Raw genomic sequence first — 7,786 nt, 5'->3', positions numbered from 1 at the left:
ATGAAACACGAAAAGTGCTACTCAAAAACAACCACTCACATAAAAGAGAAATGGAAATTACATCACATTAAGCAGTACTTAACTTCCAACTGTTACTCATGAACATCCATTCACACAAAAGAGAATTGGAAATTACATCATGAAGTTTAAGCAGGATTTTTTTAAACATTACCTAAACTGCAAAAGTTACTCAAGAACATCCACTCACAAAAAAGAGAAATGGAAATTACATCAAGTATTTGAACAGTCTAACCTGCCAACGAAAACAAGTAAAATATCATTAGAAAATAACCCATGACTACCTCGTGTTATGGTTATGTTAAAGATTAGACTGCAAACGTCAACATTATCGGCGCCATCTTGCCCCTTTCGAGCCCATTCGTGCGCGTAAGCGGCAGCCATTTTGAGCACCATGGCCTCCCTGTCCCTCGCTGATAGCCAGCGCGTCTCTCTCTCTCTCTCCTAACCTCGCAAGCATCCCCCGCACGCTGACAACCCCCGCTCTCTCATGCCTTGGGTCATAAACCCCTCTTCAGCGCAGCTCCGCCACAGAATCCCATCCTGTTCCCAGCGCGACACCTCCCTTCATTCCTTTCATGGTCTCAGACCCTTTTGATGCAAACCCCCTTTTCCTGTGTCCCCGTTTGTCTTCCTTGTTCCCAGGCCGCCACCTGGCCCTGCGGATACTGTTTATTACCCCGTACAGTAGGAAGCTTCCCCTCCCCATCAAAAGACCCTCGAGCCGATCAAAGCCCCCACCCTATGAGATCCGATCAACCCCACGCATTCCGTGAATCGGCGGAATGCCCTGCTGCGCGACAATCATCACCTGTTGTGACCGGGGTGGGGAATTCAACTGTAAATGTATGTGGGAACGGGCCTGAAGGGGAGATTCCGAGGATGTTCTTTCAAATATCAAAGTGTTGCGAGAATGTGTTACGTGCAATAAAGGTCATAAACCCTAGTATAAGAGGCCAGGTCTCAGAGATGTGGTTAGAGCACCTCGTGACGATACTTGCTGTCTGAATTGATGTGTTCTCCTCCGGAGAGAATAAAATCCTCGTTTCCTGCCTTCCAGTCTCCAGCGCCTGCTTCTTCATTGATTAATATTGGTGGGTCATAGAGGCGACACCGCCGGGCAACATAAAAGGGTCTTTGGTTACTGGTTGTCTTTGAACCCCTTTTAACAATTGGCGTCCCAAACGTGGGGCCCATCAGCGACTCGTGGATCCAGTGGGAGAGGTCCTGACGACAGAGTGAACGACTGCAACGATCGGAAGGTACCCTGTCCGATAGACCCTCGTCTGACAGCCGATCATCCGAACTTCACTGGTTCCGAACAGACCTCTCTCGAGTGATCTGCGGTCCTGACTGGGAACCATCAGGAGTGCCACAAGGAGTACGAAGAGAAGAGGACGATCGGGCGCTGGATTCGGAAGACAAGAAACTGTCCATGCGGTCCGGGTAAGGTCGTGTAAACACGACGAATTGCGAAAGTGATTGATAATTGAAAGTGATTGATAATTGATGAGAAAATACTAGTATTACTTTTTGTTAATTTATTTGGAGATTCACTGTCTGCAAACGGAGAAACAACAGGCTCTCCCTTTATAAACAGTGAAGGATAGGTACGCACCCGTCGGACCTATCTTTCTCCCCCACTGAACAATTGCCCCTCCCCCATTGATTAACTGTTATAGATTGTTTTCTGGAGATTCTCTGTCTGCAAACAGGGAAGAATAGGTCCCCTCTTTGCAGATAGTGAAAGGGTAGGTGACGCGGACCTTTGCGAGCCTACTTATTCTCCCCATTGACCATATTGATTTTTTATTTTTGACCTAACATTGATTGCTCAAGATTGGTTCATGAGGTATTCACTGCCTGCAAACAACGTAGAATAGAAATATTCTGTCTAGTCTTTGCACGCAGTGATAAGATAGGTAGTGCTGACTATTATCCCATTGTGATCCGTCATGCCTGTCTTCTCCCCACTGGTTAGTAGCCTGTTTAGCCTGGACCGCTTATTAGAGATGAACCATCCGGCTCCGCTGGAAGGCACCCCTAATAAGGACATGTTCATGAAGCATGGATTAATCGCTATAGCCTATAACCAGCTGTGGCATAAATATACGAAAAAGGATCGAGAAAGTCAGTGGCCACTGGTAGGATCCTTTGAAGACGATAAAATAAACGCACTAGAAACAGCCCTTGGTAAAAACAAGACGACGCCCACTATGCTTGACAGCTTCGGCATGTGGCGAAAAGAAGCCGAACAACGTAAAAAGAGAACTGAGAGTAGGTTGGGAAAAGAGCTGCGGAAAGCAGCCCACCTAGCGGCCCAGAAACTAGAGAAAGGGATAAAAAAAAGAGAGGATACCAAACAGAAGCTAGAAATAGAAACATCAAGCCAGTGTCTGGTTAGAACACCCTCCACGCTCTACCCTGAATTACACTCGAAACAGCGAACTAACGATGATCTGCTGCTAGGTCCTCCGATCATCCACATGCCCCCTCCATATGCCCCTTCCCAACCCTTAGCACAGCACCCACTACCCCCAGGTACAAGCGAGAGTAGCACCACGGCTTCAGCCCCCATGGCCTCTGTGCCGGCTGAACTCCTTGTATTAGATGCTACGCAAACGACAACGTTGGGCGACCCAGAGGCCCGAAGGGTTGGTCCTGCAAGAACATATAGACTAAGCAAAAATGAGCGAGCAGGGGTCGACAAGATAGCAAAGATACTGGTAGAGAAGAGGGAAGATGAAGAGTCCGTCACGGATGTGTTTAATTCTTATACAGGGAGTCACAGACGACACTTTACTGTACAACTGTGTTACCACGTCTTAAACGCATACGAGGACCGATATCAAGAAAAAGGTCCCCAGAGCCTAACAACTCTGTACCGGAAGGTCGATATCGGGGATGAGAGTGAGAGTGATGTGACGGACCTCCTTACGCGTACGCTTGAGGTTTTCCGCCACCTCACTGAACAAAAGCCGAAAATCGAATCCACAACATCCGTAGCAACCGAACCACAAACTGAACGATCTAACACCATGATGCCTATACGAGAGGCTGCCCCTTACTGGGTTCCTCCACGAGGTGAAGGGACTCACGATGACGCAAACAACAAAGATGCAAAGGGAAGGGTAGTGTACAATTGGGTCTACCAGCCATGGGACCGGCAAGAGATTCTGACCTTCCGGAAATCTCTGCCTGACCTACGTAAAAACCCCACTGCCTTCTCTACTGAGTTGGGTACAGCCCTAGGATCGACGATTATGACTCTGGCTGACATCGACTTGTTTTTCGGGTTATGTCTACCAGCTGATGTGTGGAAGCAAATCCGGAAAGTCGACCACTCTGAGCTGTTTGGACATAACTGGTCACAACTCGATGGCATAGACAGACAACGAGAACCCGGACAAAAGCCTTTGAAAGCCATTTTAGATCTCCCGGATAAAATCGTACAGAAATTAAAAACCCTGATCCCAGAAAAGAAAGTGGACTGGTCGATAGTAACGGCCTGTCGCCAGAAACCTCAGGAGGATGTATCGGAATACTTCTCCCGGTTTGAAACGGTGTTCTCCGATTACAGCGGCCAGGACCTGACCACTGCAACCGGACACCATCTGTTTGTCCAGAATTACGTTAAGGGTTTATCACCGGAGGTCTCGCAGAAACTGCAGGCCAGCGAAAGTAGTTGGGCAGCCTCCAAACCTACGGCTATCCTCCAGATGGCCCAATATTATGAACATCAGAAAAACGAAAACGATAGAACAACAGAGAGAAAGAAGAAAGACTTAAAGGAGAGGGTGATGATGGCTCAACTGCAAGGGGTGACTATGGGACGAGACCAATACCGGGGAAACCATCAGATGAACGTCCCTAAAACTTCACCTCCCAAGGACCGTACTTCGACTCCCCACATTGGACGTACAGACATTAGAGAGGACCAGTGTGCTTTCTGTAAAGGAACGGGCCACTGGAAATCTCAATGCCCAGTTCTTTTGGAACTCATCAGAAATAGAGATCCTAGGGATACAGCAAGTGGACCAAGAAATAGGGGACCACAGCGAGGGCCCCCAAACGACGCAACTAATGATAGATCAGGTAGACCAAACACATTTGACCGACCCTGACAGAACCAATGCCAGCAATCTGACTACGATGATGTTCATGACTTTGCATAGGACTGCCTAGGGCAAGGGAGGGATCCAGTCGAGCTCCATGTTGACCAGCAAGGCCCTTATGTCACTGCTAAGGTCTTGGGTACAAAGTCACCATTCCTGGTAGACACTGGCGCAACACGTAGTGCATTATCTAAACGACTGATTCCAAGGGCACCCTTGTCTGGCTCACTAATAACATCGACAGGTTTCGATGGAACGCCCTCCACTAACCCTTTGTCCGCCCCGATCCTCTTTGACTTAGAAAACAACACCACTGACACCACGTTTTTGCTTTCCTCCAATAGCCCTGACGCAATTATGGGACTCGACTTATTGAAACACTTCCGAGCAACGATTAGATGTTCCCAAGATGGAGTCCGAGTTTTCCTTTACGACAATCCCGTTCTGCTTAGACATTGCCCCCCCAGACACATGTTTTCCATCACCGACGCTGACACTTCCCTGCTTGACACTCTGCCTCCGTATCTGTGGGCCAAAACGGATTCGGATGTAGGGCGCATGATGATCGACCCAGTGCACATTACTGTTCGACCAGATGCAACACTCCCAAAACTTCCACAATATCGGATATCGCCCGAGGGCGAGAAGGCATTGGTAGAAATCATCCAATCACTGATAGACGCAGGGGTGGTAGAGGAAGTGGTTAGCAACGTTTGCAACAGCCCAATCTTGCCCATCATTAAGAAACAGGGAGAAGGAGATGAGAAAGCATACCGCTTCATCATTGACCTTCGAGAGATCAACAAAGTGGTGGTACCCCAGTACCCTGTGGTCTCGGACATTACCACCATCCTGACTTTGATTCCCTCCACTGCCACCACCTTCACTGTCATTGACCTCAAAAACGCATTCTTTTCCATCCCCATCCACCCGGACAGCCGATATCTCTTCGGTTTCACCCTAAAAGCCCGCTCGTATAGGTTCTGCCGAGCACCCCAGGGCTACACAGAAAGCCCTAGCATCTACAGCCAGGCCCTCAAGAGACACCTGGATCAAGTCCAGTTACCCGATGGAGTGGTGTTAGTGCAATATGTCGATGACATCCTCTTGGCAGCCGACACCACTCCACTAGCTGTCACAGCCACCATTCAACTCCTGCACTTCCTTGCAGACAACGGCCACAAGGTCTCTAAGAAGAAGTTGCAATTCTGCCAACCCCAGGTCACTTACCTAGGCCACCTTTTGTCCAAAGACGGAAGGAAACTGACTCCTGACCGGATCCAAACCATTCTCGACACCCCCATCCCTAGGACCCAGAAACAGGTCCGCTCCCTACTAGGCCTCACCTCCTTCTGCCGACAGTGGTTACCCAACTTTAGCCTCGTAGTAAAACCACTGCTTTCACTGCTAGCTAAGGATATCCCTTTCCCACTCCCTTGGACCCCTGAGTGTCAGGCTTCCTTCATGCAACTACGAGATGCCCTTTGCTCGGCCCCTGTGTTGGGTACCCCCGATTACACAAATCCCTTCTCCCTTTACACTCACGAAAGGGAGGGGTGCGCTTTATCTGTCCTGACCCAGTCCATCGGCTCAAAGCAACGACCATGCGCTTACTTCTCAGCCACCCTTGATCCTGTAGCCAGAGCCCTGCCTGCTTGCCTTCGAGCCGTAGCTGCTGCTGCGATCTCTATCCGACAGAGTGAGGGGATCGTGCTCTCGAATTCCCTCACAGTACTGGTACCCCATGCAGTTGACACCCTCCTAAACCAAACCAAAACGCAACACCTGACGAGTGCACGACTGACTGGATACGAACTGACTCTGCTCGCACCCCACATCACTCTGAAGAGATGCACCACACTGAACCCAGCAACCCTGCTGCCCTTACCAGAAAACGATCCCAATGTGCACCCTGTACACGACTGTGTGACCCTCACAGACGAACAGACCAGAAGTAGGGTTGACCTCAGAGACACGGCCTTTCCCGACCCCGACGGAGAGCTGTGGGTGGACGGTTCTTGCATCAAACTCCCCGATGGCACCACTTCAGCTGCCTATGCAGTCACCACGGCTCGAACTGTAGTCGAGACAGCCCGCATAACGCTACGATCTGCCCAGGCAGCGGAACTGATTGCCCTGACACGAGCCTGTATTCTAGCAGCAGGAACCACAGCAAACATTTACACCGACAGCCAGTATGCCTTTGGGGTGGTTCACCATTTTGGGCTCCTTTGGAGGGAGAGGGGATTCTTGACCTCACACGGCACCCCCATTTTGCACGGGGATCTAGTCTCCGCCTTGATCGAAGCCGTCCTTCTCCCCAAAAAGCTTGCAGTCATCAAATGCCAGGCACACAAAAAGGTGACAGACATTATTGGACAGGGAAATGCACTAGCCGACATCACTGCCCGAACGACAGCTGAAAATAGGACGACAACACGCATGTACGTGACCAGGTCACAAGCAGAAAAATGGTCTGACGCTAGGGACACTATTAGAGACATTCAAATGGCTAGCACACAACACGAACTGACTGAATGGACACGGGTGGGATTGAAAGATGACGAAGGCTGCTGGCGGACAAAAGACACAAACAAATGGTTGCTACCTGACTCGTATCTGATTCCCATACTGACTATGGCACACTCCCCTGCCCACATAGGATCAGCCCCCATGATTGAACTTGTCTCCAGAGTTTGGCACAATGATAAGATCACAGAGTCCGCCAAGCGTCTGGTCCAACAATGCTTGATATGCCTGCAACACAACCCCGGGAAAGGAACTGTAGTACCCCGGGGAGGGTTTGGGGTCCCAAATCACCCGTTTGAAGTCCTGCAGATGGACTACATCCAACTAGACAGATGTCAAGGCCTGAAATATGTACTTGTTGTGGTATGCGCATTTAGCAAATGGGTGGAAGCATACCCAACCCGTGACAACACTGCTATGGCCACAGCAAAAGTACTGTTAAAGGAGTTTTTCCCCCGTTACGGCCTTTGTCGAATTTTGTGGAGCGACAATGGCCCCCACTTCGTAGCCGAAGTTATCCAACTCATTTTGAAGGGGTTGGGTGTAAAACAAAAGTTCCACGCAGTCTTCCACCCCCAATCTGCTGGACTAGTTGAACGACATAACGCCACACTGAAACTAAAATTGGCCAAAATAGTGGCTACCACAGGACTGAAATGGCCAGACGCACTCCCCCTGGCATTGCTCTCAATGCGTTCCACCCCTACCAAACACCACTTGACACCATACGAGGTTGTATTCGGCCGGCCTATGAATGTCTGGTCTGCACCGAAACCAACTTCCATTCATGACGTCCCGGACGTCCTAATGTCTGATTACTTATGCCAGTTGACTAAAACACTGTCTGTTATCCATCAACAGGTGCTTCATGCCATCCCTGACACTTCCAGGGGTCCCGGACACACCATCCAGCCTGGGGATTTCGTCCTGATCCGGAACTTCCAGCGTGCCAAGAGTCTGGAACCCCGGTGGACGGGCCCCTGGCAAGTCCTCATCACCACCCGAACAGCACTTCGAGTGGAGGGAAAACGCAACTGGCTGCATGCACACCACTGTAAGAAGGTCTCCTCGACCCTGACCTCGACCGAAAACATCGACAACCAAGAAGAGCTCCTGAACAAGGA

This window comes from Lissotriton vulgaris, unplaced genomic scaffold, assembly GCF_964263255.1.
Source record: "Lissotriton vulgaris unplaced genomic scaffold, aLisVul1.2 SCAFFOLD_1288, whole genome shotgun sequence".
NCBI lineage: Eukaryota > Metazoa > Chordata > Amphibia > Caudata > Salamandridae > Lissotriton > Lissotriton vulgaris.
This window is presented reverse-complemented; position numbering follows the sequence as displayed.